Genomic DNA, 23,106 nt, shown 5'->3' on the forward strand with positions numbered 1-23,106 from the left:
ATTTATGTGTCTTATAGTCTTAGTATTAGGCTGCCGTCACACTAGCAGTGTTTGGTCAGTATTTTACATCAGTATGTGTAAGCCAAAACCAGGAGTGGAACAAATAGAGGAAAAGTATAATAGAAACATATGCACCACTTCTGTATTTATCACCCATTCCTGGCTTTGGCTTACAAATACTGATGTAAAATACTGACCAAATACTGCTAGTGTGACGGCAGCCTTAATGTAATATTTCCACTATGCTAATATTATGTGTGGCAACATTATAATCTCTGGAATCGGACATCACTTGTTCTCTCTGCTATCACTAAGAAGATTCTTTATTTCTATAGATTATCTGAACGTTTAATCCCTCCCTGTCCTATGACTACTATTACACAATGGCAGAGATGCACTTGGAGCGCCCCCACGTTAAGGTCAATGGGGTACTCGGCACCGGGTCCCTCTGTCTCGGTTCTGGGGATGTCACGGTGGCCCGACCTGGTCCGTGGCCCTTCTAAGGGGCGTCCAATTAAAGGTGAAGTTTGTCTGGTGTTCGTGACGCCACCTGTGGTATTCAGTCAGGGTGACCGACGCTGCTAGGGGTCCGCTGGGGTGATGGAATGGCAGCTAGATGGTATACCTTCCCACAGGTGAAGTAGGTCCCCAGGGCTTCCCTAATGTGTATGTAGTGATGGTGGACATTGTAAGGCGCAATGAATAACGAGGACAAAAAGGTTGCAGTCTCTTTACCTTTTACTGAAGACTTTAGCGTCCACAGTCCAGAGTACCGTTCACAGGGCAGGCAGAGTCCAGCTGGTCCAAAGGCACATCCAGAGTTCCCTTGTCCAGGTGGAAATCAGTAGCCTTCCTACTAGCGCCTGTCTGTTGTAGTACCTCCCTGCTGAGTACCACGGGATAGTCCTCACAACTTTTCGTGAATGTTTCTGATGTTCTCTCTCTTTGTCCCCCAGATGGTATGGATAGGAAAACCCGTATGACGGGGTAGGCCTGGAGCTTATTTATAGGGACCTGTTGTGAATTCTGCTTTTGGGCTCCCTCCGGTGGTTGTAGGTGGTAATGCAGTTGCCCCTGAGTTGCAGTCCTGGTCAGGTGTATCTGCTGATTGCAGTTCTGACTGGGGTATTTAGGCGTGCAGGATTCATTAGTCCTTGCCAGTTGTCAATTGTTGTTGGGAGGTGTAGGACCTCTGCCTTGTTCCTCCTGCCTTTCTGCCAAATCAGCAAAGATAAGTGTCTGGTTTTTTTTCCTGTGGCACACATGTTGTGTGCTTCACAATTCAGTGCTATTCTTTGTGTTTTCTTGTCCAGCTTAGATTGTGTCAGTATTTTCTCAGTCTTGTTGGATTCTCTGGAGTGGCAGATATACATTTCATGTCTTTAGTTAGATTGTGGAACTTTTTGTATTATCTGCTGTGGATATTTTTGGAAGGGTTTTAATACTGACCGCCTAGTGATCTATCCTATCCTTTCCTATTTAGCTAGAGTGGCCTCTTTTGCTAAATCCTGTTTTCTACCTGCGTGTGTCTATTCTTCTCCTACTCACAGTCATTATTCGTGGGGGGCTGCCTATCCTTTGGGGGTCTGCTCTGAGGCAAGGTAGCATTGCTATTTCCATCTATAGGGGTATTTAGTCCTCCGGCTGTGTCGAGGTGTCTAGGGTATGTTAGGCACACCCCACGGCTACTTCTAGTTGCGGTGTTAGTTCAGGATTGCGGTCAGTACAGGTTCCACCTACTCCATAACGAGGACACAGGGTTGCAGTCTCTTTACCTCTTTACTGAAGGCTTCGGCATCCGCAATCCAGAGCACTGCTAACAGGGCTGGCTGAGACCAGAAGGTCCGAAGGCACATCCAGAGTTCCCTTTGCAGGTGGAAATCAGTAGCCTACCTACTAGCGCCTGGGTGTTGTAGTACTTCCCTGCTGAGCACCACGGGATAGTCCTCACAACTGTCGTGTATGTTTCTGTTCTTTCTCTCCGTCCCCCAGATGATATGGATAGGATGCACCCGTATGACGGGGTAGGCCTGGAGTTATTTTATAGGGACCCTAGAGACGCCCCTCTCCCACAATTGCCTCCGTTGTCTTCATTAGGTGTAAAAGGTGAGACAGCCAACCTAAAGTTAACTGCCCTGCTGTTGGTTCAAAGTAATGCGTAGAGTCTATTACTTCCTCGGCGTTCCGGCCACCGGCTATGCGCCTCAGTAGGATGTTGCCGATCTCGGGGCACGACTCCTACTGGTTCTATCGCCTTCGTGCTGTGATCTCGTTTCTCACTTACCCACAATATACTTCGCTTCATGTCCTTCCTTAAGATGCCGCCGCAATGAGGTGCAGGCACGGCTCCGTAACGATCTGTCCTTTGCTAGGCCTCTGTCAGGATCCCACCAGTGACAGGGACCCCCCTGAATCTTCCCAAGTAACGCTCTCCTCTCACTAGATGTTACCTGGGCAAAACCCAGTCAGCTTCTCCCTAACTTCCTATCCAACCCCCAGTTTTACCAGAGTGTGAGGAGTGGCCTAATACATAGAACCTTTTGCTCCCCCTGGTGGCCAGAGTGTGAAGTGTAATGTGTGACTATGATACCTGGTCAGGTGAACTCTTTTAGTGCCATCAGACGTACCATCACTTCCCTTAGCGGCGGAGCGACAATACTGCAACGACCAGGACTCTGGGGCGCTGCACAGGCGCAGCTCCGTAACTTTCTATCTCGTGCTTGACCTCTGTCTGCAGCTCAGATGTTCCTCCTCCTTCCCCTGTCTGCCTGACGGGTCCTCTCTGGGTCTAACCCAGGTAGCTCCCGACTCGATGTTATCGGGTCGAAGCCCAGTCTGCTTCTCTCTGACTTCCTATCCAACCCACCAGTTTTACCCGTGTGTGAGGAGTGCCCTAATAGATAGAAGCAATGCTCCCCCTGGTGGACTGGAGTGTGAAGTGTAGTGTGTGACTGTGATACCTGGCAAGGTGAACTCCTTTAGCACTATCAGACGTAATATCACTCCCTCTGGTGGAAGAGCAACATTACTGCAACGACCAGGACTCTGGGGCGCTGCACTCCTTCCCCCTCCCCCGTTAAATCCAGTACTCCGGGACTGGGAAAAGAAGAACAACAATACATGTTAGCAAAAGACATACAACATTTTTGGAATGCTGTAAACAAATTAATTTAACAGTGCTTCCCTTTATGGGAGGTGAGAACACTTGAACGTTACAAACAAGAACATACTTACATTGTGCAAAAGCAAATTGGAAACAGTTTTTATCTATCTATAAAACCAATTACCCATACAGGTATTCTATCTACTAAGTGCAAATACGAAACAGTATTTTTCCTTTAAGGGTGAGTACCCTCCAAAGGTGTACTGTAAAACTTCAAAGTGCAAATCAATATTCTATTCTCACTTCTTCTACATATGCAGGACTATCTGTCTACCCTTCACGGGCCTACTGCATTTTCTTCCTTCTATTCTGACAATACCTAATAATTACTTTAACTTCAATTTTATTTAAAGTACATCATTAAACATTTTCTATGCTTGGCTACATACTATCACTATGTAAGAACAGTATTACTATGTAACTATTTAAGGCAACATTATCACTTTTAGGCGAAGTGCAACAACTAACATTCCCTTTAAGAGGAAACCAAGTCTTTTCTGAAGTAGTGCAAACAACCAATTTGCAAGTCAGTTTAAAGCAAGAACCTTCACGCTGTAATCAGGAACAGTCTCTTCAAAAAGCTCTTTGTAAAACCAGTAGAAGCACCCTTAAGAAGGTACAAACTATGTACAAGCAGTTTGTAACAATGCGACTGTTCATGATTCAAATGTTCTTTTAGAAAAATTGAAAAACTTGAAACAATAGGGATCCCGGGGAAACGAAGGGATCCCTTTAAGAGTTAACCCTAGACGGGTTTTAGCAGCAGAAAACAGGGAAAACAAACAGTTAACTATTTACAGTTTTCGGTTCTCCGAGGTTTATTCTGGCGATTCAGGAGGCGGCCCCTGTGGGTGCTGACTACCACCTGCTACCACATAGAGTGCATCTGCGCTCTGGATAGGGGTCTGTGTACTCACAGTTCTCCTTGGAGTAATAGTCCGCAGACACTTGGCACACAGGGATATCGGAGCGAGGGCCACTGGTCCCGGTGGGGAGTCGCAAGATGGTGGCACAGTTACTTCCGATTTGTACTTGTGATCGTGAAGAGCATACCACCCTTTATCTCCCCAGTGACGGGTGTACCGAACGTGGTCCCCCGGGTAAAGATCCCTGCCTGGGTGTCCCTTGATGAGATGCGCCTCCATATCCCGCCGATTCACAAACACCTCCAAGGCGAGACCGGGCTCTTTAATGAAGACCCAACCTCCCTGTAAGCGGAAGGTACTAATGACTCCATAGCGCTGCGGGCCCCAGTCCTCCTCAGCCGTCTGTCTGACCCGGGCCTTAGTCTGGAGGTCCTTCTCCCGCTCAGCCTGACGTCAGAGTTCTTTCTTGCGGGCCCACTCCTCCTCCTACCGGCGTAGCTGTTGGCGATATTCTCGCTGGTGGATGACCTCAATGCTCTCTCCCTCCGCCTGGGCCTCTCCGGGGAACCCGATTAGGTTGGTGGTAGCGCGGATCCACTTAAATGTCATCCACTCCCCCTGGAGGTTTACGGGCTGCTTAATGGGCTGCAATGGGATGTCGGCGGTCTTTAGAGTCTCCCAGGGCCTCTCGCTTTCGATGCAGCTACACACCCGTCTGGGTGGTCGTGGTGGGGGTGAGTCTACGCCGATAAGCAGGAGTTCTTCGGTCAACCGGGCAGGGTGGATGTCGTTACCTGCCCCCGCGACGTCTCCGGCGTCGGTCTCCTTCTCTGCAGACTGAGGTGTCGGCGCCTGGTGATGACGTGGCCCCTCGCTGGTAGCGGCCACACACTGACACAGGTTCCGGAGCTGACGGCATAGTTCCTCCACTTCCGCCCTGAGGATCTCCTGGTCCACGCAGCCTGGTAAGGGTTCACTCGGTTCCCATTGGTTGGGACTGGTGCGGGTTTTCTCCCCCTCTTCCGGGCGACCTCCGCTCGCCATGCTGCCAACCAGATTCTCTCTTGTGGCGTCCAGTGATCCCGGCTCCTCCCCGTATGGAGGGCGGTTTCTTCTTCCTCCTCCATCCCAGACTAGGAGGCGGACCTTTCTTGTTGATGGGCATATCTCTCGGACATAGTAGTATCTGTGAGGGGCTGGCTCTACTTTCGCTCCATTTTTCCAAGCTACTCCCACGACGACGACGGCAGCAAATTGCAACACACTTCTTGCAATAAATCATAGTTCAAGCACAATTCCGACACAGTTCCTAGGCACACATGACCTGATTCGTCAAGCTTAAGTAGATCCTGTTCGTGACGCCAAGATTTGGAGCGCCCCCACGTTAAGGGCAATGGGGTACTCAGCACCGGGTCCCTCTGTCTCGGTTCTGGGGATGTCACGGTGGCCCGACCCGGTCTGTGGCCCTTCTGAGGGGCGTCCAATTAAAGGTGAAGTTTGTCTGGTGTTCGTGACGCCACCTGTGGTATTCGGTCAGGGTGACCGACGCTGCTAGGGGTCCGCTGGGGTGATGGAATGGCAGCTAGATGGTATACCTTCCCACAGGTGAAGTAGGTCCCCAGGGCTTCCCTAATGTGTAGGTAGTGATGGTGGACATTGTAAGGCGCAATGAATAACGAGGGCACAAAGGTTGCAGTCTCTTTACCTTTTACTGAAGACTTTAGCGTCCACAGTCCAGAGTACCGTTCACAGGGCAGGCAGAGTCCGGCTGGTCTGAAGGCACATCCAGAGTTCCCTTGTCCAGGTGGAAATCAGTAGCCTTCCTACTAGCGCCTGTGTGTTGTAGAACCTCCCTGCTGAGCACCATGGGATAGTCCTCACAACTTTAGTGAATGTTTCTGATGTTCTCTCTCTTTGTCCCCCAGATAGTATGGATAGGACAACCCGTATGATGGGGTAGGCCTGGAGCTTATTTATAGGGACCTTAGAGACGCCCCTCTCCCACAATTTGCCTCCGTGTCTTCTTAGGTATTTAGGTCGGGCAGCCAACTTGGAATCGACTGTCCTGCCCGTCTCTGAAGTAATGCACAGAGTCAATTACTCCCTCGGTGTTCCGGCCACCGGCTACGCGCCTCAGAAGGAGGCTGCCGATCTCGGGGCAGAACTCCTCCCGGTATTATCTCCTTGTGCTTTGACTTCATTGCTCACTCTCCACAATATACTTCGCTTCGTGTCCTTTCTTAGGTTGCTGCCGCAATGGAGTGCAGGCGTAGCTCCATAACTTTCTATCTCGTGCTTGACCTCTGTCTGCAGCTCAGATGTTCCTCCTCCTTCCCCTGTCTGCCTGACAGATCCTCTCTGGGTCTAACCAGGTAGCTCCCGACTTAATGTTATCGGGTCGAAGCCCAGTCTGCTTCTCTCTAACTTCCTATCCAACCCACCAGTTTTACTCGTGTGTGAGGAGTGCCCTAATAGATAGAAGCAATGCTCCCCCTGGTGGACTGGAGTGTGAAGTGTAGTGTGTGACTGTGATACCTGGTAAGGTGAACTCCTTTAGCACCATCAGACGTAATATCACTCCCCCTGGTGGAAGAGCGATATTACTGCAACAACCAGGACCCTGGGGCGCTGCACACTTAGATAAAACCACCATATTTGTACAACCCGGTTATGGTGGCGCACAGTAGATGTGCAGGAGCCGCCTGTGATAACCCGCTCCGCCCAAAGCCCTGCCCCCTTTTGTACACACGGTGATTCCGCCTGTGTTCATTGAACCATGTGGAATCACTGCATCCTATACATAGACTGTGTTATTTATCTTGTGGAGACTGAGGGTCTCCGCATGATAAACAGACATGCTGCGGTCTAGAAAGACGCGCCACATGTCCGGTTACGCGTGTTTATAAGCATAGTGGAGATGGCATTTCATAAAATCCCACTATGCTGTAACATCTGGACGCTGCGGATTGGATGGTGCGGCAGTACGCAATGTCCAATCCGCAGCAAAAACTCAAGCAATACGCCCCGTGGAAACATACCCTTACAGTCGACCCTCCACTCTAACACCTGACTGGTATTTGCATTTGGCGTTGGAGGCTTCCTTATTTATCAAACACATTCATTTTTAACAACCCTCCCAGTAGATGAATGGCCTCATGCAATATGTTATACACTAAATTCTTACATATAAGAACTAGCAGAAAATACTTGCTACTTGTTGTAAGTGTAAAAAAATTAAAGCCTAAACAAGTTCACTCTGTAATGCATATACATAAACAGTCAATACATAACATTACTGATCTTTTGTGTCGCCTGTGGAAACAGGACAGTGAATGTGTGCTATCGTTGCAAAATTTCACTTGAATTGATGGGACTGACAAGTCATAAACAGCCACTAACATATAGCATATCGATCAGCAAATCAGCGAGGTCTGGCTCTAAATCCTTGGAATGCAGTTGATTTTGCCAGGGAAAGCCACGGCCAGCCAAGCATATTCTTTGTGGAAGAAATGTAGTATAATATGTCAGCCATTAATGGAAGCTAAGGTCTGCCAAAGGGTGAACCAATGATTGTACGTGGTCGCCCCTCAGTGATGTCCGTGTATTCCAATAAGGCATAAAGACATGGAGGTTCCCGACAGGACAAACTATCTATTGTCTTATGAGTTTTTGTGCCCTATACTCTATATAATTGACAGAAATGTTGACCTGCCTAACCAGTAATTATGGACGTTGTATTATATTTGCTCTGAGAAGGTGGATTGTATCTGGTTGTTAAAGGTTCGGTTGTAATCTGTAATTGCTTTGGATTGCATAAAGATTTTTGTGTTTGGTTACAAGTGAAGGTTTATAGGATTCTATTCTAGCCTCTAGACCTAAACAGGAATGTTACTTCTGTAACACTGGAATACCAAGGCCACGTTCACACTTTCAGTATTTGGTCAGTATTTTGTATCAGTATTTGCAAACCAGAAATGGGCAAAAAACGTGGTGATGTGTTAATTATACTTTTCTTCTGATTGTTCCTCTCCTGATTTTGGCTTACCAATACAAATACAAAATACTGACCAAATACTGAACATGTGAATGTGGTCTTCAAGTGGTAATTTCCTAGTTTTTCAGATAGATCTTTCACATCTTTGCATGGCAGCTAAATGAATGTCAGCAGATGCCAAATGGTGCTATTTTTCACTGGCTACTTCTGACGGTGTTATTGCAGTTACACATATATTAACCCCTTCCTGACATGGCTATTGTTTTCGTTTTTTCCTCTTTTTCTTCCATAATATTTAGAGCCATAATATTTCTATTTCCCTTTTTTTTTAAATAGGCATACGAGGGCTTGACTTTTGTGGGACAAGTTGTAATGGCACATTCCTTTTATTGTGTAATATACCAGAAAGGTTGGAAAAAAAATTCCAGGTGTGGTGAAATTGTGAAAAAAGTGCAATTCCACAATAGTTTTTTTTATGTACCATGTTCGCTATATGGTAAAAAATGATTTGATAATATGATTCTCCAGATCACTACAAGTACACAGATACCAAACATGCATAGTTTTTTTTTTACTTAAAATTGTAAATTTGGCAAAAAAATGTTTGCTTATGTCGCCATTTTCCGAGTCTTGTGAGTCTTGTAATGTTTTAAACTTTTGGTTGATGGGGCTGTGTGAGGGCTTATATATTTTTTGCATCCTAAGCTGGCATTTTTCTTAATTGGGGGTAGATGCAATGTCTAGTGATTACCTCTTCTTGCATTTTTTTTCTAGTGTTACAGCATCTGAAAAAACGTAATTCTGGTGTTCAGATTTTTTTTTACACCTTTTACCAATTGGGTTCATTCGTTTTATATTTTGATATATAAGACTTTTACAAATGTAACTCTACCATAAACAGGGAGAAAAAAAGTATTTAGTCAGCCACCAATTGTGCAAGTTCTCCCACTTAAAAAGATGAGAGAGGCCTGTAATTAACATCATAGGTAGACCACAACTATGAGAGTCAAAATGAGAAAACAAATCCAGAAAATCACCTTGTCTGATCGGGGAAGATTTAAATTATGGAGGAAAATAAGTATTTGGTCACCTAAAACATGCAAGATTTCTGGCTCTCACGGACCGGTAACTTCTTCTTTAAGAGGCTCCTCTGTCTTCCACTCATTACCTGTAGTAATGGCATGTGTTTGAACTTGTTATCAGTATAAAAGACACCTGTCCACAACCACAAACAGTCACACTCCAAACTTCACTATGGTGAAGACCAAAGAGCTGTCGAAGGACACCAGAAACATTATAGCCCTGCACCAGGCTGGGGAGACTGAATCTGCAATAGGCAAGCAGCTTGGTGTGATGAAATCAACAGTGGGAGCAATAATAAGAAAATGGAAGACATACAAGACCACTGATAACCTCCCTCGATCTGTGGTTCCACGCAAGATCTTACCCCGTGTAACACTTTTAAGGGGTGCCAAGACTTTCAGCCATGACTGTATATATCTGCAGGATATCTATGTATGATATATTCAATATCTTTGTATTATCTATCTTTATGTAATATTGCTTTATTATTTTGCCAACTACGTAGCTTTAAGTTTACATAGACTATTCTGATATGTAAAAGATGATGATAAAAACAGATTGCATCCACATGTCATACAGATGCTAGGCACAAATTTCACACTCGCATGACATGGGAGTGACACACGTCACTACGCCCACTTTTTGGGATGAACATCGGAGCGATTTTTTTATACGCAGATGTGAGCGAGAATTTACACTGCCATCACCTGTACTCTAAATGAGTGCATTCTAAAATAACGCAGCTAACAAATTGACTAGAGAAAATCAGGGGTTTGGTAACAACCTAGGCTAGTTTCACATTTGCGTTCGAATCCGCAGCGTTTAATCTGCAACCGCAAGTGCAGGAAAAAACGCATAGAAACACGTACAAACGCAGCGTTTTTTAGACACATGCGGTTTATAAAACGCCATGTTTTCAGGCTTTTCCATGTGTTTTTTCATGGGTTTGCCAACGGGACTGCAGAGGACGTGTATTATGGGATATCTATATATAGACCCAAGGACTGCTGAAATCTTAACAGTGTGCTACTGTATCCTGTGTCATGATGGATGTTCTCATGGATAGCTTTTATTTCACCCTGGATTTAAGCAACAAGCTGTTTCTTGCCTGTGCGTTTGCTTGGGAGCAACACAGAAATCACGAAAGACAGAGAAGGAGACGGCGTAGGCGTTTTGGGCGACACCCCATTATCGAACTCCGTGAGAGCCGTGGGGTCTATCACACGCTGTATGGCGAGCTTAATGCCAACCCGGACAAATTCCCGGAATATACTCGGATGTCGCAAAACTCTTTTTGTGATTTGCTTGGTCATGTCCAAGGAGCCATACGGAGACAGGACACCCAGCTCCGTAGAGCGATTCCTGCAGAGGAACATCTGCCAGGAACATCTGCCAGTCATAATTATTGTTGGTCTGACATGTATTCTTTGTATTTTCCTTTATGTCTTTAGCAGAACAACACCATAAATAGAATTGATTGTAATTTATTTTTTATTTATTTTATTACAGATTTCTGGCAACTGGAGAGAGCTTATCATCCCTCCACTTCCAGTACCGGCTTGGAATTTCCACATTGTCTGGAATAGTTGCGGACACCTACTGGGCTTTGTGGAACGTTCTCCAGGATGAATTTATACCCCTACCCACCAAGGACATGTGGATGGGAATTGCAGAGAAATTCTGGAGTGTGTGTGATTTCCCCAACTGTTTGGATGCGGTGGATGGAAAGCACATACGCATTATCAAACCAGCCAGAACAGGATCGGAGTATTTCAACTACAAAAAATATTTTTCTGTTGTGCTCATGGCAATAGCAGATGTGGACTGTCGCTTCCTCGCCGTGGATATTGGCCGTGGCAACGATTCCCAGACTTTCAAGAACTCGGATATGGGCCGCCGTGTGTATGGCAAAAATTAAAATTTTCCACCTCCGCGACTTCTCCCCAACACTGAAGGCCCACCGATGCCATTTGTTATGGTTGGGGATGAGGCCTTTCAGATGTGGGAAAACCTACTGAAGCCATATTCCAGTCGGGACTTGAACCACACTAAAAGGATCTTTAACTACAGACTCACCAGGGCCCGAAGAACAGTAGAATGTACCTTTGGGATTCTAGTCTCAAAATGGCGCATTTTTGCAACAGCCATTAATCTAAAAATGGAGACAGTCGATGAGGTGGTCAAAGCCTGTGTGGTTCTCCACAGTTACATAATGGCTAAGGAGCGACCCAACATTGAACTGGATGAACCAGTTGCAAACCCATTGCCAGATTACCAGCATCACCTGCTGCGGTAAACTGCTGAAGTTGGCCACATGCGGGACCAATTTGCTGCCTTTTTTTGATTCTGATATTGGACGTGTGGCATGGCAGGACAATATTGTGTAAAATGTCCTGTTGGGTTTGGGTTTGTACTAGTTATGTTTTAAATGTTACTAATATTTGTGGTTAAGAAACTACGTGTTTTGTTATCTTGACCGTGTCTCCTATGTATTTCCTCTACAAACCACTTAGGTTGTTAGTGGTAAGGTTGTTGACGTCATTGCATCCTGATTCTGTTCTGCAGTATCTATTGGACGCATACTGAAGAGACGATGGCTGTTTAATACAAAACAGATCTATACTTAACAAGTCAGGTGTCAGAAATAATGAATTCATGATGCACGTATAACAGCCTCATGAATTCACTATTTCTGACATGTCCACGTGAGTATAGATATGCCTTGTATGACCTCCATCGTCCCTTCACTTTGTGTGAAATAGACTACGTACACAGAAGAGAAAATGGAGGTTATACAAGGCAGTTCTCTACTTATCAGGTCAAGTGTCCTAACTAATGAGTTTTTGGACACATGACCTGTTGAGTATAGTTCTGCTTTGTATTGCCGCCATTTTCTCTTCAGTCTGAAACACTAGTCACAGAGTAATCAGAAGGAAGAGATTATGGAGAAAATACAAGTATACATTTTTTTGGCCACCTCATATCTCTATACCAAACACACACAAAGCTTCAGTGTTGTATTTACTAACTACTGGAGCTATGAGGTGGCAAAAAAATAAAGTGTGCTGCGCAGTGTTTTATTTGGCGGACGGTGTGTGTTGCCGGCGGCGAAATACACAATTAACCAAACATTTTTTGGGGCAAAAAACATTATTATTTATTTTTACACCAAAAAAAAAATTAACTGCGCCTGCTTGGGGTAGAGTGCCGGAAACGGGGGGTATGTAGCTGTGAAGCTTGACTCACTGTGGACGACGCAGGGGTGGCAGGAGAAGGGGCAATTAAATTACTGGGGTCTGGCAGTTCGGGGATGGGGCTCGGCGAATGAGAGGGCAGAGACACACTGGAAGGGTGAGACAAACCAGACATTACAGACACATTGGGAGGTGAGGGGGGAGGGATAGCAGTTGTCTTCTGTTTCTTTTTCCCTTTCCCTTTTTGGGATCGGCACTGTGGTACGGGGAGCCTCGTTGGGCTCATTTCTAGCGGCTTGGCCATGGTGGGCGACCTGTCAGGGTCCGTGTGCCGCTGCATGGTTGTGGTGGGGAAGACCATGCCAGTGTCCGTGTGCCACTGCTGCTGCATGTTCACCAATTGGCGTTATATGACATGTATAAGGATCTAGATCTAGTATCCTTAGAGTCATTATTCCACACAACAGTGCATATTGGTGCTTAGTGAGACACGACCACTTTTTTCCTTTCTCCTGGCGCCAGATTGTCCATCTCTGACAGCGCCAGGGAACTTTTTAGCTGTTTCTTATATATGAACACCGCTTGTTTATTTGTCTGCTTGTTACACTAAATATATTGAATAAAAATTTATATTTTTAACTTGAAAAAAATCCACTTATCTTTTTCTTGTGAACTTCCTTGATTATACATTTATTGCTATATGAATTGGTAATATACCAGGTATACCTATTATGGAGATTAAAAGTTCGCATTTGTTTAGGTTTTATGCTGCATGGTTGTGGTGGTGGGGAAGGCCATGCCAGGCTCTGTGGGCCGCTGCTGCTGCATGGTTGTGGTGGTGGGGAAGGTCATTCCAGGGTCCGTGTGCCGCTGCTTGCTGCTGCTGCATGGTGGTGGCAGTAGAGGAGGTACAAGCAGGAGCAGCAGTTGTCATGGTGGTGGCGGTGGGCTGTCCAACAGCACTCGGCATGGTGGTGGTGCTGTAGTGGTGTCCAGCAGTGCTTGGAATAGAGGTGGCCGAGTAGTGGTATGCAGCAGAGGTCGGCATTGAGGTCAAGCGTGACAGTATAGGCACAGGTGGATATGCCGCCACTGTAGGCTGAAAATACCGACTCTGCTGCATAGCCTGCACATAAGCAGCATTGCAGGCCTGCATGACACTAAGCTGGAGATCAGGAGTAAGGTGTTCCGACATGCCCTGTTCAATTTGATTAAAAAAATGATGTGCTAGCCTCTGGAGGTTGGCTTTTACTTGGTCAAGGCTTTTGGTGACCTCCTGGATATGTGTTTTCATATGGCTAATGGCAGTATCCAGGCGGTCACCCATCGCCTTGAGTCCATCGTGAAAAACCGAGCTCAAGTGCAAAAACTCGGGCATGAGTGACCTGTCTGATGCCCTCTGCCGCTGCCAGGAGGAGCCCAAAAATAAGGGGCAGAGACAGAGGACTGGGAAAGAGGAACACCTGATGGACCAGCTTCCTGGTCTCCAGTTAGTGTGGCAGGCCCACTTGCTGCAATGCTGCTGGATGGCTGGGACGGATCCGTGGCTGTCTGATGAAGGACCGCTCCAGAACCAGGGTCAAGAGTGCTGCTCCATGTGCTGTGAAAAAAAAAATAATATCAAACATTTAAAAAACGCCAACTCCTGTGGAATAGAAACATACAGATTATGGCAATACAACACAACCTAATACACCGAAAAAATACTTACGTTCTCTGGGCAAGGACCAGTCTCAAAAATGCCAGAATGCGGTGGTATTTATATTTTCGGATCCTTGCTTCAGAACCACTAGGAACACGGCTCTCTTTACAATGGTCCTTGTTGAAGCGGTCCTTCATCGAACGCCAAAGTGTTTTGACTTTGAGCACTGTTGAGAAAACAAAAAATAATGGTTAGACAATGGACTTTTGGCCGTGCTCACACAACTGTGTGTATGAAACACAAGGTAAGGAGTATGAAAGTCCAAATCATCATTTAAAACAGAAACAAACCTTTATTAATTAAATAACAGACGATTTAAAATACACATATCATAATCATATATAGTATGCAATAAAGCAGAGAAATCAAGAGGGAGACTTTGAAGGTAGCCGGGTCAGATGCACACTGCAACATACATCCCAGACCTGAGTATTAGTGCAAAAAGTGGGAAAAATTATCTATGCCAGCTAGGACGCACTCATAAATAGTGTAAACCACTATGTCCACTATGTCCTGTTGAGAAAGCCATTCCGCGAAACGCGCGTCCGGGGCCGCCGGGTGAAATGCTGACTGCTCCCCACTAAAATTACCAATGGGTAAGTGTGCAATTATGACTATTTGGATACTATAACGGTGGGCTATGTATGCAGCGCCTTATATGGACAGTGGACATAGTGGTTTACACTATTTATGAGTGCGTCCTAGCTGGCATAGATAATTTTTCCCACTTTTTGCACTAATACTCAGGTCTGGGATGTATGTTGCAGTGTGCATCTGACCCGGCTACCTTCAAAGTCTCCCTCTTGATTTCTCTGCTTTATTGCATACTATATATGATTATGATATGTGTATTTTAAATCGTCTGTTATTTAATTAATAAAGGTTTGTTTCTGTTTTAAATGATGATTTGGACTTTCATACTCCTTACCTTGTGTTTCATATTTATTCGGAGTTGTCCTTTGTATTGGACCCGTTTGAGGTATCCAGGGAGTGTTATTTACCCTCAGCAACAAGTGTATTGTGAGGCTTATGGTTACATTTATATTCACACAACTGTGTGTGATGAGAGAAACTCCTGAGAGTTTCCCTCATCACACACAATTGTGTGATCCCGACCAAGGTCTCTGCTGCATCACACTGCATTGCAATACTTACAAAATCCATTTCGGACCTGAGTTGGGGCGTTGTCCCAGCCATCCCACATCGCTTTGGCCACCTCATTCCATAGCCGCCGGATCGTCACATTGTCCGAGTGCTGCGGAACCCGGGTGTCCCTGTTGTGGATTCTGTTTTTGGGCTCCCTCTGGTGGTTACAACTGGTACTGGGTGACTTTGGTGGGTTGCGGTCTCTGGTTTCCACCTGTCCATCAGTGGCTGGGTGTTTCCTATTTAACCTGGCTTTCCTGTCATTCCCTTGCCGGCTATCAATGTATCAGTGTGTGTCTCTGTTACCTGCTCCTAGGCCTTCAAGACAAGCTAAGTCTGTATTTCCCTGTTTCATGATTGCTTTCATGTTTTTTAGTCCAGCTTGCAGATATGTAATTCTCTGCTGCTGGTTGCTCTAGTGGGCTGAAATTACCACTCATGTACCATGAGTTGGCACATGAGTTCAAGTAATTTCAGGATGGTATTTTGAAGGGTTTTAAGCTGACCGCGCAGTTCACCTTTTGTATCCTCTGCTATCTAGCTTAAGCGGGCCTCATTTTGCTGAATCTGTTTTCATAACTACATTTGTGCCTTCCTCTCATTTCACCGTCATTATATGTGGGAGGCTGCTATCTCTGTGGGAATATTTCTCTGGAGGCAAGTGAGGTCTGTTATTCTTCTGATAGGGGAAGCTAGATCTCCGGCTGGCGCGAGACGTCTAGGGGCCCCCCAGGAACGTCCCCCGTCTACTGTTAGTTGAGTGTTGAGGTTCAGGATCGCGGTCAGCTCAGGTTCCATCACCCTAGAGCTCGTCCTGTTTTTGCCCGTGTTATGTTGACAAATTCCCTGCCATTGGGAATCATGACAGTATAGCCGGCCCACAAAGTGTTAATTGTTTGGGCTGAAGCAGGAGAAAAAGAAGTGTTGAAGGGAAATTTTTTTTTTTTTCCCCTCAGAGTTTTGCTGCCTAGCCCTTAATTGCTGTCTAGCTGCTTCTTACCTCCTCTTAACCCTTGAATGGCTCTGACCTTAGCTGTTAACATGGATGTCCAGAGTTTGGCTTCCAGCCTGAATAATCTTGCTGTAAAAGTTCAAAATATACAGGATTTTGTTGTTCACACTCCTATGTCTGAACCTAGAATTCCTATTCCAGAGTTTTTTTTCTGGAGATAGATCTACCTTCCTGAATTTCAGGAACAATTGCAAATTGTTTCTTTCTTTGAAATCTCGCTCCTCTGGAGACCCTGCTCAGCAGGTCAAGATTGTAATATCTTTCCTGCGGGGCGACCCTCAGAATTGGGCATTTGCATTGGCACCAGGGGATCCTGCATTGCTCAGTGTGGATGCGTTTTTTCTGGCACTGGGATTGCTCTATGAGGAACCTAACCTGGAGATTCAGGCTGAAAAGGCTTTATTGGCCCTCTCTCAGGGGCATGATGAAGCGGAAGTATATTGTCAAAAATTTCGGAAATGGTCGGTGCTTACTCAGTGGAATGAGTGCGCCCTGGCTGCAAACTTCAGAGATGGTCTTTCTGAGGCCATTAAGGATATTATGGTGGGGTTCCCTGCGCCTACAGGTCTGAATGAGTCTATGACTATGGCCATTCAGACTGATCAGCGTTTACGGGAGCGCAAACCTGTGCACCAGTTGGCGGTGTCTTCTGAACAGGCACCTGAGACTATGCAATGTGATAGAATTCAGTCCAGAAGTGAACGGCAAAATTATAGGCGGAAAAATGGATTGTGTTTTTATTGTGGTGATTCAGCTCATGTTATATCAGCATGCTCTAAACGCACAAAAAAGGTTGATAAATCTTTTGCCGTTAGTACTCTGCAGTCTAAGTTCATTTTGTCTGTAACTCTGATTTGTTCACTGTCATCCATTTCCGTCGATGCCTATGTGGATTCGGGCGCTGCCCTGAGTCTTATGGATTGGTCTTTTGCCAAACGCTGCGGTTTTAGTCTGGAGCCTCTGGAAGTTCCTATTTCTTTGAAGGGAATTGACTCTACACCATTGGCTATGAATAAACCGCAGTACTGGACACAAGTGACCATGCGCATGACTCCCGTTCATCAGGAGGTGATTTGCTTCCTTGTACTGTATAATTTACATGATGTACTAGTGCTTGGTCTGCCATGGTTACAAACTCATAATCCAGTCCTGGATTGGAAAACAATGTCTGTGTTAAGCTGGGGATGTCAGGGGGTTCATGATGATGCACCTCTGATTTCAATTGCTTCATCTACTCCTTCTGAGGTCCCTGCGTTTTTGTCTGACTATCGGGATGTTTTTGAGGAGCCTAAGCTCAATTCGCTCCCTCCTCATAGGGATTGTGACTGTGCTATAGAATTAATTCCTGGCAGTAAGTTCCCTAAGGGTCGTTTATTTAATCTGTCAGTGCCAGAGCATACTGCTATGCGGAATTATATTAAGGAGTCCTTGGAAAAGGGACATATTCGTCCATCTTCGTCCCCTCTGGGAGCAGGGTTTTTTTTCGTGGCTAAAAAAGATGGTTCCCTGAGGCCTTGTATAGATTATCGCCTTCTGAATAAGATTACAGTCAAATATCAGTATCCATTGCCATTATTGACTGATTTGTTTGCTCGCATTAAGGGGGCTAGGTGGTTCACTAAGATAGATCTTCGCGGTGCGTATAATCTTGTGCGGATAAAGCAGGGTGATGAGTGGAAAACCGCATTTAATACGCCTGAGGGCCATTTTGAGTATTTGGTAATGCCTTTTGGACTTTCTAATGCTCCTTCAGTCTTTCAGTCCTTTATGCACAATATTTTCCGTGAATATCTGGATAAGTTTATGATTGTGTATTTGGATGATATTTTGGTGTTTTCTGATGACTGGGAGTCTCATGTTCTACAGGTCAGGAAGGTGTTTCAAGTCCTGCGGGCCAATTCTCTGTTTGTGAAGGGCTCAAAATGTCTCTTCGGAGTCCAGAAGATTTCTTTTTTGGGGTACATTTTTTCTCCTTCTACTATTGAGATGGATCCCGTCAAGGTTCAGGCGATTTGTGACTGGACACAACCTACATCTGTTAAGAGTCTTCAGAAGTTCTTGGGTTTTGCTAATTTTTATCGTCGGTTCATTTCTAATTTTTCCAGTGTTGTTAAACCTTTGACTGATTTGACTAAAAAGGGTGCTGATGTTGCTAATTGGTCTCCTGCGGCTGTGGAGGCCTTTCAGGAACTTAAGCGCCGGTTTTCTTCTGCTCCTGTGTTATGTCAACCAGATGTTTCACTTCCTTTTCAAGTTGAGGTTGATGCTTCCGAGATTGGAGCGGGGGCGGTTTTGTCACAGAGAAGTTCCGATGGCTCGGTGATGAAGCCATGTGCGTTCTTTTCTAGAAAATTCTCGCCCGCCGAGCGCAATTATGATGTGGGTAATCGGGAGCTTTTGGCCATGAAGTGGGCATTTGAGGAGTGGCGTCATTGGCTTGAGGGTGCTAGACATCGTGTGGTGGTCTTGACTGATCACAAAAATCTGATTTACCTTGAGTCTGCCAGGCGTTTGAATCCTAGACAGGCTCGTTGGTCGTTGTTTTTTTCTCGTTTCAATTTTGTGGTTTCATACTTGCCAGGTTCAAAGAATGTGAAGGCAGATGCTCTTTCCAGGAGTTTTGTGCCTGACTCTCCTGGAGACTCTGGGCCTACTGGCATCCTTAGGGATGGGGTAATATTGTCCGCCGTCTCCCCAGACTTGCGACGTGCATTGCAGGAGTTTCAGGCAGATAAACCTGATCGGTGTCCACCAGAAAGACTGTTTGTTCCGGATGATTGGACCAGTAGAGTCATCTCCGAGGTCCATTCTTCTGTGTTGGCTGGTCATCCTGGAATATTTGGTACTAGAGACTTGGTGGCCAGGTCTTTTTGGTGGCCTTCCTTGTCAAGGGATGTGTGTCATGGTTCTCAATGGCAAGAGACCGTAGTAAAGCATACAAAAGGACTAGCTCTTGGAAGATGGAAACTCGAGCTGACTGTGAGCTAAACCTACCGCACAACTAACAGTGGCCGGGTAGCGTGCCTACGTTTTATCCCTAGACGCCCAGCGCCAGCCGGAGGACTGACTGACCCTAGCAGAGGAAAATACAGACCTGGCTTACCTCTAGAGAAATTTTCCCCAAAAGGCAGACAGTAGCCCCCACATATATTGTCGGTGATTTTAGAGGAAATTGACATACGAAGTATGAAGATAGGTTTAGCAAATTGAGGTCCGCTTACTAGATAGTAGGAAGACAGAAAAGGGAACTTCACAGTCAGCTGAAAACCCTTTCAAAACACCATCCTGAAATTACTTTAAGACTCTAATATCAACTCATGACACCAGAGTGGCAATTTCAGCTCACAAGAGCTTCCAGCCTCAGAAATATTCAAACACAGAGAACTGGAACAAAAATGCAAAAACAATCTTAGGACTACAAGTCCAACTTAGCTGATAGTAGTCTAGGAGCAGGAACATGCAACAGAAAGGCTTCTGGTAACATTGTTGGCCGGCATAGAAATGACTGAGGAGCAAGGCTAAATAGAAACTCCCACATCCTGATGGAAACAGGTGAACAGAGGAGATGAAGCACACAAGTTCAGTACCACCAGTAACCACCGGGGGAGCCCAGAAACCAAATTCACAACAGTACCCCCCCCTCAAGGAGGGGGCACCGAACCCTCACCAGAACCACCAGGGCGATCAGGATGAGCCCTATGAAAGGCACGGACCAAATCGGAGGCATGAACATCAGAGGCTGTCACCCAAGAATTATCCTCCTGACCGTAGCCCTTCCACTTGACCAAATACTGAAGTCTCCGTCTGGAAACACGGGAGTCCAAGATCTTCTCGACAACGTACTCCAACTCACCCTCAACCAACACCGGAGCAGGAGGCTCAACGGAAGGCACAACCGGTACCTCATACCTGCGCAACAATGACCGATGGAAGACATTATGAATAGAAAAAGATGCAGGGAGGTCCAAACGAAAGGACACAGGGTTAAGAATCTCCAATATCTTGTACGGGCCGATGAACCAAGGCTTAAACTTAGGAGAAGAAACCTTCATAGCGAGATCATTCAAACCTGTAGCTAAACTCTGAGGATCCATTTTAATCAGGTGAAATCAGAACCATTCAAGGATTAGAAGGAGAGAGAGAGACGAAGGCTGCAGTAAGCAGAGATGCAAGTGAATCAACTAATGAGCAAACTCAGAAAAAAAAAAAAATAAATTCTCTGCAGACTTCTTTTCTCTCCTTTCTTCTGCCAATTATTTTAACCCTTGGCCGGCCAAACTGTCATGGTTCTCAATGGCAAGAGACCGTAGTAAAGCATACAAAAGGACTAGCTCTTGGAAGATGGAAACTCGAGCTGACTGTGAGCTAAACCTACCGCACAACTAACAGTGGCCGGGTAGCGTGCCTACGTTTTATCCCTAGACGCCCAGCGCCAGCCGGAGGACTGACTGACCCTAGCAGAGGAAAATACAGACCTGGCTTACCTCTAGAGAAATTTTCCCCAAAAGGCAGACAGTAGCCCCCACATATATTGTCGGTGATTTTAGAGGAAATTGACATACGAAGTATGAAGATAGGTTTAGCAAATTGAGGTCCGCTTACTAGATAGTAGGAAGACAGAAAAGGGAACTTCACAGTCAGCTGAAAACCCTTTCAAAACACCATCCTGAAATTACTTTAAGACTCTAATATCAACTCATGACACCAGAGTGGCAATTTCAGCTCACAAGAGCTTCCAGCCTCAGAAATATTCAAACACAGAGAACTGGAACAAAAATGCAAAAACAATCTTAGGACTACAAGTCCAACTTAGCTGATAGTAGTCTAGGAGCAGGAACATGCAACAGAAAGGCTTCTGGTAACATTGTTGGCCGGCATAGAAATGACTGAGGAGCAAGGCTAAATAGAAACTCCCACATCCTGATGGAAACAGGTGAACAGAGGAGATGAAGCACACAAGTTCAGTACCACCAGTAACCACCGGGGGAGCCCAGAAACCAAATTCACAACAGATGTGCGCACCTTTGTGCAGTCTTGTGAAGTGTGTGCTCGGGCTAAGCCTTGCTGTTCTCGGGCCAGTGGGTTGTTGTTATCCTTGCCTATTCCGAAGAGGCCTTGGACGCACATTTCCATGGATTTTATTTCAGATCTCCCTGTCTCACAGAAAATGTCCGTTATCTGGGTTGTGTGTGACCGCTTTTCTAAGATGGTTCATTTGGTACCCTTGCCTAAGTTGCCTTCCTCCTCTGAGTTGGTCCCTTTGTTTTTTCAGAACGTGGTTCGTTTGCATGGGATTCCGGAGAATATCGTTTCGGACAGGGGATCCCAGTTTGTGTCTAGATTTTGGCGGACGTTTTGTGCTAAGATGGGCATTAATTTGTCTTTCTCGTCTGCATTCCATCCTCAGACGAATGGCCAGACGGAGCGAACTAATCAGACCTTGGAAACTTATTTAAGGTGTTTTGATTCTGCTGATCAAGATGACTGGGTTGCCTTTTTGCCACTGGCCGAATTTGCCCTTAATAATCGGGCTAGTTCTGCTACTTTGGTTTCTCCTTTCTTTTGTAATTCGGGGTTTCATCCTCGTTTTTCCTCTGGTCAGGTGGAGCCTTCGGATTGTCCTGGAGTGGACGTGGTGGTGGATAGGTTACATCAGATTTGGAATCAGGTGGTGGACAATTTGAAGTTGTCTCAGGAGAAGGCTCAGCAGTTTGCTAATCGTCGTCGCCGCGTGGGTCCCCGACTTCGTGTTGGGGACTTGGTGTGGTTGTCTTCTCGTTTTGTCCCTATGAAGGTCTCTTCTCCCAAGTTTAAGCCTCGGTTCATCGGTCCTTATAAGATCTTGGAGATTCTTAACCCTGTATCTTTTCGTTTGGATCTCCCAGCATCGTTTGCTATTCATAATGTGTTCCATCGGTCGTTATTGCGGAGGTATGAGGTGCCCGTTGTTCCTTCGGTTGAGCCTCCTGCTCCGGTGCTGGTGGAGGGAGAATTGGAGTATGTTGTTGAGAAGATCTTGGATTCTCGTGTTTCCAGACGTAAACTCCAGTATTTGGTTAAGTGGAAGGGTTATGGTCAGGAGGATAATTCCTGGGTGGTCGCCTCTGATGATCATGCGACTGATTTGGTCCGCGCCTTCCATAGAGCTCATCCTGATCACCCTGGGGGTTCTCGAGAGGGTTCGGTGACCCCTCCTCAAGGGGGGGGTACTGTTGTGGATTCTGTTTTTGGGCTCCCTCTGGTGGTTACAACTGGTACTGGGTGACTTTGGTGGGTTGCGGTCTCTGGTTTCCACCTGTCCATCAGTGGCTGGGTGTTTCCTATTTAACCTGGCTTTCCTGTCATTCCCTTGCCGGCTATCAATGTATCAGTGTGTGTCTCTGTTACCTGCTCCTAGGCCTTCAAGACAAGCTAAGTCTGTATTTCCCTGTTTCATGATTGCTTTCATGTTTTTTAGTCCAGCTTGCAGATATGTAATTCTCTGCTGCTGGTTGCTCTAGTGGGCTGAAATTACCACTCATGTACCATGAGTTGGCACATGAGTTCAAGTAATTTCAGGATGGTATTTTGAAGGGTTTTAAGCTGACCGCGCAGTTCACCTTTTGTATCCTCTGCTATCTAGCTTAAGCGGGCCTCATTTTGCTGAATCTGTTTTCATAACTACGTTTGTGCCTTCCTCTCATTTCACCGTCATTATATGTGGGAGGCTGCTATCTCTGTGGGAATATTTCTCTGGAGGCAAGTGAGGTCTGTTATTCTTCTGATAGGGGAAGCTAGATCTCCGGCTGGCGCGAGACGTCTAGGGGCCCCCCAGGAACGTCCCCCGGCTACTGTTAGTTGAGTGTTGAGGTTCAGGATCGCGGTCAGCTCAGGTTCCATCACCCTAGAGCTCGTCCTGTTTTTGCCCGTGTTATGTTGACAAATTCCCTGCCATTGGGAATCATGA

The sequence above is a fragment of the Ranitomeya variabilis genome, chromosome 1, assembly GCF_051348905.1.
Source record: "Ranitomeya variabilis isolate aRanVar5 chromosome 1, aRanVar5.hap1, whole genome shotgun sequence".
NCBI lineage: Eukaryota > Metazoa > Chordata > Amphibia > Anura > Dendrobatidae > Ranitomeya > Ranitomeya variabilis.